This window comes from Sycon ciliatum, chromosome 8, assembly GCF_964019385.1.
Source record: "Sycon ciliatum chromosome 8, ocSycCili1.1, whole genome shotgun sequence".
NCBI classification, from domain to species: domain Eukaryota; kingdom Metazoa; phylum Porifera; class Calcarea; order Leucosolenida; family Sycettidae; genus Sycon; species Sycon ciliatum.
The window spans coordinates 11,622,970-11,634,448 of NC_088650.1; positions in this window are offsets into that span (position 1 = coordinate 11,622,970).

Here is an 11,479-nt window from a genome sequence, read left to right on the forward strand (position 1 = left end):
TTCTTTGCTCTTAGCCAGGGGCTATTACTCCAGGAAGCTAAGAGGATGCTGGGCTTGACAGTGTGGAGGTTACTCTGGTGAGAGCGTGCTATGGCCTGCGGCGGCCCAGTCAGTTTTGCACGTTGGGAAAGTGCGGGGTGCTACAAATTGGCAGTCCAGTCAGTTTGCACGTTGGGAAAGTGCGGGGTGCTACAAATTGGCTGTCCAGTCAGTTTGCACGTCGGGAAAGTGCGGGGTGCTACGAATTGGCAGTCCAGTCAGTTTGCACGCATTGGGAAAGTACGTGCTACAAATCGTTGTCTGGCGGCCGTCTATGAGTTTCAGTGAGCGGATCTCTCGCCAACAGCAGACCGTTCTACTCTCCGTTATTGCCGTTGTCGGCGTGCTTGTCGTGTGTGTGTGTGTGTGTGTGTGTGTAGTGCAGCTTTGGCAATGAATGTACACAGTCCAAGTCACTTGACATGTTTTGTTGTCGCGGCGTGTGTTGTTGTTGTTGTTGCTATTGACTGCACGAGTACATGTACTGCCTCGAAATCATAATAATTATTACACGCCTGCCAACCGTCATGATTTGGCCGGGACCGTCCGGATGTCGAGGGCGGTAATAAGCACCCGAAAGAGCATTTGTCGCATGCTGTAAAAAACGATATTTTCGGTGTAACTTTAATTTCGGTGATTTCGGTAGAGAAACCAGGCACCTAAATTTAGTTTACACCCAAAAGGCACCAGAGTATGCACTGTATGTGCAGGGAATGCTGGTCACCTAATTCTAAATTACACCCGAAACCTGGCAGGTCCCTGACACCGAAATTTTAATGCACCTAAAATTACATGTTTTACAGTACCTCACAGCTACATGTACTATGTGTATACATTTTCATACCTACATGTGGGTATGTCATTGTCTGTTCCGATCTCGGGTTTGCAAAGGTTGGCAGGTATGATAAATTGATAATTATTATGTCTTGCAAGTCTGGGCACCCAAGAGACTGATTGGTACGCTGCACATACAGTGGTATGCGTCTAAACTGTGGATTGATTTCTTAATTGATTACATGATTAATTCATTGATCGGTTATTGTTTCTTTGTCTTGGTGCGGTGGCGAGGATCAATATGATGAGTAGGCTTCTGTCAAAGTGAGTGTCCTGTTGACTTTCGTATTTTTACGATGAGACAGTGTAGAGCCCGTTGCAAAGAAAATATCATTCCCAAAACACACGTGAAGCGTTTGGGACAGTTGGTGTTTGGCTAAAGGGTTTTGCTCAGACGAGATAGTACAGAATGCACACGCTGGCGAACAGAATTCTGGAACAGTGCATCGGCCAGGGCATGCATGGCACTCATTTAGTATATGCAGTTGCAGCAAGAAGCCAGTTTATGTGCATGGCTAAGCTAGCCTGTCCTCTCTTCTCTTATCTACGCTAGCTGCAGTCCAGAGTTTGTTCGGGTGGCATCAGTTGTCCAACCATGGCAACAGAATAATCAATTGTTTGGTGAACGGTGGGTATCTTTCCGTGGTAGACTACAGTGTAACCGGTCTAAGGCGACCGCTCAAGGCACCTTCAAAATGTGGTCACTGTGCACCAGCGGCCTCCTTATCCAGGGTCGTTTGACTGGAAATAGCACCCCTGGGTCCTGGTCGTAGTGGCGGCCGCCTTATACGAGTGGTTGCCTTGGCAGGTTCTACGGTATGTTGCACTTGCCTTCTGCTTGGCTTTGTTTTTTGTTTTTTACTAGTATCCGGTTATGGTTTGAGTTTGATGACAAGTGTCCCGGTAGTATTTTCACAGCTATGGTACGGCGGTAACGCTATGTTTACTAGTAGTAAACCGCTAGTGTGCAACTCTGCATGGGCTTGCTATGGGGCACGCCAGTGGCGAAAACTCTCTTCACATGATGATTGTGAGTTCTTGCTGAAGGCGCTTTAAGTGACTAACAGGGAAGTAAAAATTGCCTTTTCCAGGCGGAAAGTAGAGAACATCTTTGGCATTCTCATCAGTTCCAGACTGCCCACACACTGAACTCCACTGCACGTACTACGTGTACTTGTATGCAAACAGTATACTAGGAACACCCTTGCAGCAGATATAGACCACTTGATTTAAGTGTTCGACAGAGGCCCCGAATGCGGAGTTCTCTTGGGGATTGAATATTCCCTGTGTCATTCATTGCTGGTTCTCCTGGGTCTGCGTTCCACTGGTGCGCTGAGTCCACTGAATGGCAGTGGCCAGGGTCCATGGCTAGCCTTGAGGCTTGGATTAGACGTGCACTGTGTAAATCTACCACTTGCACCGATCTCCCACTGAAAATGGATATGCCAATTACAGGTTGTAGTACTGTCCCTTGGCTCGGGTGTCTCCGTACAATGTGTCCATGCACATGCACAGCGCGCCACCAGCTCTATTCAAGCGTAATCAGGCCGGGGGAAACTCAATTTTGTATGCACAGTACTTGCATGGCTTCCTAATCACCGGGTACTTCATGTCAGCATTAGTAATCTGAGCGCAGTGTGCTCAATAGAACTTTAGCACCAAAGGGTTAGCAACTGTATGTCATAATTATGCGATGGGAGAGGAACAAGTGTACTAAATTAGATTACGTGTGATGCCTGCTTGAGAGCAAGACCTGGAGGATAAAGCAAGGGGAATTTTTCAGCTGCTCAGTGCACACTGTGGATAACTTGAGTCCCACGCCAGGGGAGCCACCAACGTACAGCACTTGTAACACAACTTTACGCCTTGTTATCTGCATGCTGGTACTGTACATAATAGTGCATTGAAAGCATTCACATTTCAATGCACTATTAAGTTAAAATTGCTGTGTAGGAGTCATCAGCAGCAGTTAGTATCAGGGAGTAGTAAAATACCGGTATTTTTTGACTCCCTGGTTAGTATTCTGGATATATGCTGCACTACATGGTACCAAGAGTCCATAAACGTTGTTATGCACTCTTGATGGTACTATTGGGATTACTCCAGCAAAGTGGTGTAGCCATGTCCTACCCAATTCAGAATCACTTGCCCTGGCTTGGACCTGTCATGCCTGGTTCCACCAATTATGTTGAAAGTGGCCAACTCCCAAGAACCTCCTTGGCCACCTGACAAACTACCTTTAGCATGCTTTGCACATTCTAGTTTTAAAATTATGATGAGTCAGATGAGCGATTGCAATCATTACGTGCACGATTGGTGAATCATTGCATGCACGGGGTGGCAAATGTTCTTTTGTGTTGTCTACCTCGAATGTAGATCTACACGTAGTTTGTGATTTCTTGGGTGGTTGAGGATGCGTCAGGGTGGACGGTTCATGTATGTATAGAGAGAGAGAGGGGGGGGGGGGCACAGGTACAGTGCTGGCATTTGAAATCCAACCTCGAGGTTAAACCACTCATCCCCCGACTGTCCAATTTTAATTCAAGCAATGCACTATCAACAGTGGACAGTGCAGTGTACCACGGCTCTGCTTTATTCATGGGGTTGGATTTCGTTAGTCACCACTGTACAATGCCCCGTGTATGTAGTGTATGTAGTGACTAATCACATGTTGCACAGATCTCTTGTAGCCTGTGTCAGTTAGGTTTAGCAGACAGAGTCTACCCTGAATCTCACATTCTAGGGAATTAATCGACCCAAAGCACTATTCCGAAGACTCTAATTTTTGCTAAAAGCCTAAAATGTGCTAGAACTCTTTGCCTATAGAGTTGAGTACCTCTCTGTAACAACGTGCTGATTTGATAAACTAAAGTTCAGCCCAGGAATGCTACACGACGGACTGACGTGTTTGTGTGAAGGGCTGGGGGGTCAGGGTATTTGTGACTGTCAGCAAGCACAAGAAACCACCTGTCCACGCCAATGTCACTGTCATCATGAAGTGGTGTCACAGCTGACCCTGATTGACCAAGCACCAAGCACAGGAGATTGCCTTCATGGATCAAGAGCATGAGAAAGGTGTGCGAGTACTGCTGTGAATTACCTGAGTGCCTCCTAATTGCCCCTGCCAAGCAGTGCTGCTTCCTGACCAAGGTTGTGCTGCTGCTGCAGGCGGATGTGTTGGTGTCCTTATTGGGTGACAATGCATGCCACACACTACTAGTAGCCATTACTAGAAGTCAGTGTGTCGCCCTGGTGCCAGTGAGTTACTTGTAGTACTAGTAGCATCTTCCCGGCTTGTGTGACTAGGGAGAGAGAGAGAGAGAGAGAGAGAGAGAGAGAGAGAGAGAGAGGGGGGGGGGGGGAGAGTTTCGCGATGTAAAGGTAGGGCTTGAGATGGAAATGCTACTTTCTCTCAGTATACGGTGTAAGGTTTACGACTTCCTCCCTCCTGACTCGTGATCATCTTGTTCCTGTTATTTTCCCCCTTATAATACATGCCACCACTGTTCATGCTGCCTACAGTACATGTGCATGCCTTTACATGTATATGTACGACGACCTTATCCACAATATAAACATGCATTACACATTGCAAACTCTACGTGGTACATATCGTGACAGCACTCAACTTATTCTTTTGCTCACTGAGCAATACAATCTTTCCATTTTCTTTCTTCTGTTTTCTTTTTCATTTTAATCCTCCCTACCCAATATCCCTTTGGTGCGTCCATGGAGCTATGAAGCCGAGACCTCTGGTCGGCGGAGCTTAATGGGCCCCACCACCACACTCCATCATTCACCCCAGTGTCTGGAGATATGTGGATTTTGTAGAAAAAAAGAAAAAGAAAAAAAAGCACATGCACTGCATGCAAGAGAGTCCACTGCGTGGAACGGTGACAGAGGTTGCTTGTAGGCTTCTGAGAAGCCACCCTAGCCACTAGCAAAGTCCTGCAAACCACCAGCACACCCAGTCCTGTAGTTACACCCACCATACTTCTGTTGACAGCTGCAAGTATGGTGTTGAAAGCCCTACATGATATGACTGAAACCATTACAGCGCTACATGAAACCTGCTGTGGAAATAAACCAGCCATCTCTTGTACTTTTATTACCTGTCGTTGTCTGGGCTTATTTGGTCTGAAAATTCAAGTAAGCCTAGCAAACGACGTAATATTAAAAAAAAAAAAAGAAGAAAAAAGTAAGTTAAGAGAGAGAGAAGGCTCAGGTGTTCCATATCTACTTTCATGTAGTGTTGTGATGATTCTGGCCAGGGTTTTCAACTTCCAACCCTGCAGCTGCCAACAGGTTCAAGAGTCATTGCTCTCCGGTTTCTTGGCGTGGCATCCACACCCAGTTATCTGTGCCTTAGTTCAAAGAGAATTGACAGGCGATCATTAATTTGTCGCTCTTGATAACACCTCTCCATCCTGTCAGCGGCCAGTGACCATTCAACGATCTCCATCACCAGGAACTGAGGCCACAAAAGCACCGACAATACCCTGTGGGGCAAATGCCCTGCACCTCTTCAGCCAGGCCAGCATTACTATCACAGAGGTCACTTTGGAATTCACTCAGTCCGGTGATTGCGTAATTATTATTTTTTTGACATTATTTTAGATGCACGTGCAGTTGCTGGGTTGCGTGGGCTGGTGCTCCCTGATTCACACTAGTATAATATCACACAACATACATGTACATCTTGGCACTGCTTGCAATGGCTGAATACAGTAGATTCTTGTGGTCTCTGGTGGAAAGAAATTAAATTATTTTAAAAAGCCCATAAAAAGCAAATGCACAGCGATATAAGGCTGTTTGGTTTGGCTTAGTGGATGGACGCTGCATACAGAAAATGGCCCAGGACTCTGAGGCTGTAACTAAAGAACAGTGTGCCAAGCAGGGAGTCGTATTTTATTACTTCCTGGTTCCAAGCTGCAGCTACTGGGGGCACTTCTTTACTGTTTACTGTAGACGAAGTTGTGCGGAACATCTGAATCAATGTGGGGGGGGGGGGGGGGGGGGGGTGAAAGTGACGCCAACGCTCAAGAACCATGCTTGCCAGCACATGCTGGAAATGCATGTTGCCACTCCAGAAATCAAGGAAAGAAAAACAGGATGCCAACAACACCGTGACCAGGCCAGGCCGTCAACAGATGGGTGTGAAGATTCAACATGGACAACATGTCATATTCGACAATTATAGAGAGGGAATGTGATAATTGTTGTTAGACCTGTCCGGCCCATGGTGTGGCTATATAAAAAATCTCAGTGAAGACTCAATATAGTGCTGCTGCGTTCTAGTATAGTAAGTCATAATTTACCCTCAGTGTGCGGCCAATCAAATTTTCCGGCTCAACAGATTTCTTCCGCCACTGACTTTGAAATGTTATACGGGCTGGTACATGTAATTAATTATTTGATTCGCAGGAAGTTAATTTAGCGGCCACGCAGTATGCATGGGCATCACTCCGAACATGACAGCGCGCTAGGCTGGGCACCGGCTTACCCCTTCATTTCTATCCGTGTCTTCCGCTGCACGGCGTGCAAACGCACTCCGTTGCTTTCGGAATCCGAAAAAACTTGATACCTTCTTCCAGGTCGGGGCAGGTCAAATTGACCGTGACGGCAACTGCGCCGTCATGACTTGGCTGGCAACACGTGCAGTGGCTCTCCATGCCTCCCTGTCCGTTCAGCCTCGGGCCGCTGTGGGACCTACAGAGGCCAGAGCATGTCTTGGTCGGGATCCGGCGCGAGATACAGCCCTTGTGCGACACGGGTAGATTGTAGTCGGATACAGCGCATTTGGAGTTTGCCGTCGTTCCATCAAAGCAGATCAGAATACTAGCGATAAGCAACAACGCCCAAACGCTGGTACGGGTGGAGGTGGAATACGGCCGAATCATCTTCTCGTTTTGCGTTCAGAATCAGAACGTGCTGAATGCTTTCCATTCACTTCTTCTCGTTCGTTATTGCAAGACACTGAGAGAAGGTCTGGGCTTCTGCACAACCTTTATACGGTGACGAGTTGGCACACGCGATTCACGTCGTTCAATCGCCTGGATGCGTAAACCGACGCGCAGTTTGACACTGACAGTCGACAGGCCTGCCGGGCTTGGACCAGCTTCAGTCAACTACTAACTAATCCACCACGCACACTTTGACAGGTCGCAGACACTTCTCAACTTATTTTGCGTTCGATTCAAATTTCTGGACCTACGTGCGAGATTGGGAGAGAGGGAGAGCTAGAGGCGGAGAGAGGTTCTCTGTGGGAGTCTACATCGACCCTTGTCTTGTTTGCGGGCATTTGGCGAAACCGTGCTGCTATTTGTGTGGTGGTGATTTCTGTGAACATGACCTTTGCAAGACACCATACCACCGAGCAGCCAAGCTGAGCCTGCACTCTGGCGTGCCGTCGCAGCATCTCCGGCTCTACTCCGTCGCTCTAGTGAAGTGGTACACGCAATGATTCACCATACACTTGGTCGAAGTAATTTCTCCCGAATGCACTGCATGCGTGCCTCTGTGCATACCTAGCACCTGCCAGGGGCTTCCAAATCCAAGGCAAGGTTTGGACTTGGCGAAGTGGTATTCTCGAGTGGGAGTTCCAGTGATCGCACGCGCAAGAACGTCGAACCACTCCAGCTGGCGCGGCCAAGTGGCGCACTCACTCTGCGGCCCATCGTTCACCTATCCTGCTAGCTGATCGTGGACGACATGATGGCAGTGGGGTGGACTAGGTACAATGGGCAGCAAGGCACAGTCGCTGTGCTGTACACGCAGAGAACGTACACACAAGGTACACTCCTTCTCAAGTGCATTGGCGTATCACCCAAGCTGATCTCCACGCACGGCCACTTCACAGATTCATCACTCAACAGTCATTACAGACACAAGTGGTTGCACACGGAAAATGAAAATAATCCATTGCACTCACGTTGAGACACTAATGTACAGCCATGTACATGTACGTCACGTCCGTGTACATATCAGAGTGCTGAATTGCAAACGCAGCATTGCAAACCGTATGATGTAGGGCATGACGTTAGGCATAGAGAAAAGAATAAGGCAAGGACTTCATTCAAAACCTTCTTTGGAATATTGAATGTATGGCGGCAAATTGCAAAAAGTCAGATCGTGAATGGTCCCATTGATTCGGCACAATCTGCTGCATGTAGAATTGTAGAGCGATGCAGGCACATTACATGAACGGTTTCTCTACTGGTATATACACAGTGGTATTCTGATAAGACGTGCTCCCCATGGGGAACAGGAAAGTGTTTGCTTTACTGATGAGTGTCCGGGGTGCTTCTTATCCGGACATACATCAATAAGTTATAGACTAAGTAGTATACATGTATTAACGGCACAATGCACTAGCACTCCGGAAGACAATGGACATGAAAGGTAAAAAATAATGTAAATAAACGGGTGAAGATATCCCATAGTCGATTCTGACCGTACAGGGCAAGAGGTGTTTGAGACCTCCTGTTTTACAGAGCTTGACATAGTGGGGACGGTGCTCATCTCCGTCCCTGGTAGCCATTGGCAGATAATGCTCGAAAACTGTTGGCAGATTCTGCTCGAAACGCAGTAAAATTGGCAGAACCATACATAAGTCATTACAAAACTTGTGGCAGGAAAAAATGCCTGCAACCAGCAATACTAGATCTACGTAGTGAGCGGTGCACGGTGACAGATCTGCCGCCAGGCTAGTCCAGCGCTTTTATAATAGTAGCTTAGTACTGACGTCATGACCTAACCATCCTCTCTCATCATGCATGCGTCACACTCTCATGGAATTTTCTCTTATAAGATTGCATGCTTCACACTCTCATGTAATATTTCTTCCTTTCTTCGTCTTTTGTGAGAGCTTGGACAATCCACGTGTCCAGCTGGCAAGAAGGCAGCAATGCCTGTTCATTCTGGCGAAGTAAAATAAAATATACCAAACAACCAACGACCATGACATACATGTACATGTACAATACGTATAGTATGTACAGTCATGTACAAACAAACGCTTGAAGTACATTGCAACGTGATGAACTTACGTGCATGACACCCCAATTTCATTTATTACTGCTTTCTATCTGCATTCGCCACCTTTTCATTGGGCAGATCTGCCCGTTTGGTTTGCGAACTAAAATAAACACAACAACAACAACAACAACAACAACAACAACAACAACAACAACAACACACGTATGGGTCTATGACTGTACTCTTGCTGTTGTCTTGCAGTCTTGGTGCTGCAGGACTATGATAATATTATTGATATTGGCATAGCACCAAGCTGGTAAGTGGTATGCAGCGTCATGGCACTACTACATGACTATTAGTATTAGTTACACAAGCTCAGGCAAACACGGTCGCAGCGTTAACCAATCGTTACCAATCGTTACCAATCGTTGCCTTTCAGCTGCTGGATTGTGCTGATCTTTCTACTGAAATCTTGACATTCCTAAGCTTCTGTGATACATTGTATGACTGTGTACCTTTCTACCTGTCATAGTGGCTGTCAACACCCGCGCGCTAAAGCCTAGTAAATGACCCATTGTCCCGTCACGGCGAGAGGCTCCGCGGCAGTCCGCGCATCACCACGTACACGATAACGACACCACTATTCATTCGCCGCTTTCACACATTGTCCTCGAATGCCCCAGACCCCCTTTGAATCCCATCGGAAGGCTCGTGGAATACCTAATACTTCGAAGTACAGTAAAACCTGTCAATGCGACCACTCGGATAAGGCGACCACCTGTCCTAAAGGACCACTGGAGCCAGGACCAAGGGATGCTATTTCCAGTCAATTGACCGACCCTGGATAAGGAGATCACCTGGTAACAGAGACCATAATTATTTTGAAGGTCCCCTGAGCAGTCGTCTTAGACAGGTTTCACTGTACATAATGTACATGTCATGTACATCAGGGAGCTGCACAGTCATGTACATGTATGGATCTACATGTAGTATTAACCCCCTTAGCTGAATACTCAAGACTCTTTTACGGGCAAAAAAAGCACAACCACAAGACAAACATCTTCCTCAGCCTACTCGACTTCAAGCTCAGCTGATGAGGGGTGAATCCCCCCCCCCCCCCACACACTCCCAACACTGTGTATTGAGCAAGGAGTGGTGCTTTCTTGCAGGTTTGCTGAGTCGAAGGTTCGATGGACTTCTCGTGTGCTCTGGATGGCAGTCGTGAGTCAGTCAAGTGTCAAGTCAAGTCGGCGGAATAGCGCGAGCTCCAATGTGGGGAGCAAACCCTTTTCTAACAATCATCGCCGAAGTCGCAACCACTATTCCGAAAAGAAACACAATGGATGAAAATGCAATACAAATGCAAACCCAGAAAACCAGAAAAGGAAAACATGTAGAGGTCTACCCCAAAAGAAAGAAAAAAATGTGTCCTAGCTGAAGGGCATGGGCAGTGTATTTGGAAGATCCTGCCGATTAGCACCCATGGTCACAGAGATCGGTTATGACAGTAATGACTATAAATGAGGCACAAACCGTTGCGCTTTCTCTTGTTCCTTTTGTTCCAATGCTACTAGTACAGTAGTAGTAGTAGCCGGGAAATGAGTGGGCGAGCGGTCAGAGTGGATGACAAGTGCTCAGGCCAGGAAACAGTGAAGTAGGTTTATTCAACTTTATTGCTTTTCGTTCTTATCAGGCTCCGCGTAGATCGGAACAGGAACCTGAGTAATCTTGTGAAGTCTCATTCCCTACATGTAAACAATCGTCGACCATGCAGCGGCTGTCTGATGCGGCTCGAATCAATGATCAAAATATGAAACCGTTTATCAAGTTGATAACACAGTTAATGTACATGTACATGTAGTTGCAAGTAGTTGTTTTTCCCGCCACCTTTCGTAGTTTGGTGAGGGTGAGCCCTTAATTAATCAGGTGAGCTGCATGGGGATTTTGCAGTCTGATGTGCGACCTGTCCTCAGCCTGGTTGGTTTGGTTTGGTTTGGTTGGTCTATATTAATTCGCACAATAAACGGGAGCTAGGCCCAATGATATTCGGAAGGCGAATGGATTAAAGCCGAATTTATACTTTTCCCGTTTGTCACTTTCCCTCAAACTAGTGAAGTTTATAAACCCCTCTTTGCACCAGTTCACCACAGTTCCCTCCTCCATCATGCAAAGCTCCCCACCCTTAGCTCACGACTTCTTGTTAAACAAGTCCTACTAGCATGGGACATCCACCACTAAACCTCCCCACCACACCTGCAACAACCACATCTTGCACCACAACGTCAACACCAATCATACACCCTTCGACAGACAAGGACCTACTCCATCGGACACGCACACACAAACAGGCACCGAGATTCCCCCATCAACAGTGCCCTCTCCCTCTACAACTCACTTCCTATCGACATCACAACCCAAACCTCGTAGAAATTCTTTCCGAAACAATGCATCCAGTCTTCTTTTGAGCAGTACCTGTTCCTGCTCCGCGCATCCCCCTGGTTTCGGATATCTCGAACGTGTACTTAACTATCTCGATCACCCCTGCTAATGTTATTGCCCCCCGCTTGTTTTTCATGATCCATTGCTTCTTGCCTCTCCGGTTAATTTCCATCTAGTTGTTTCTGGCTAG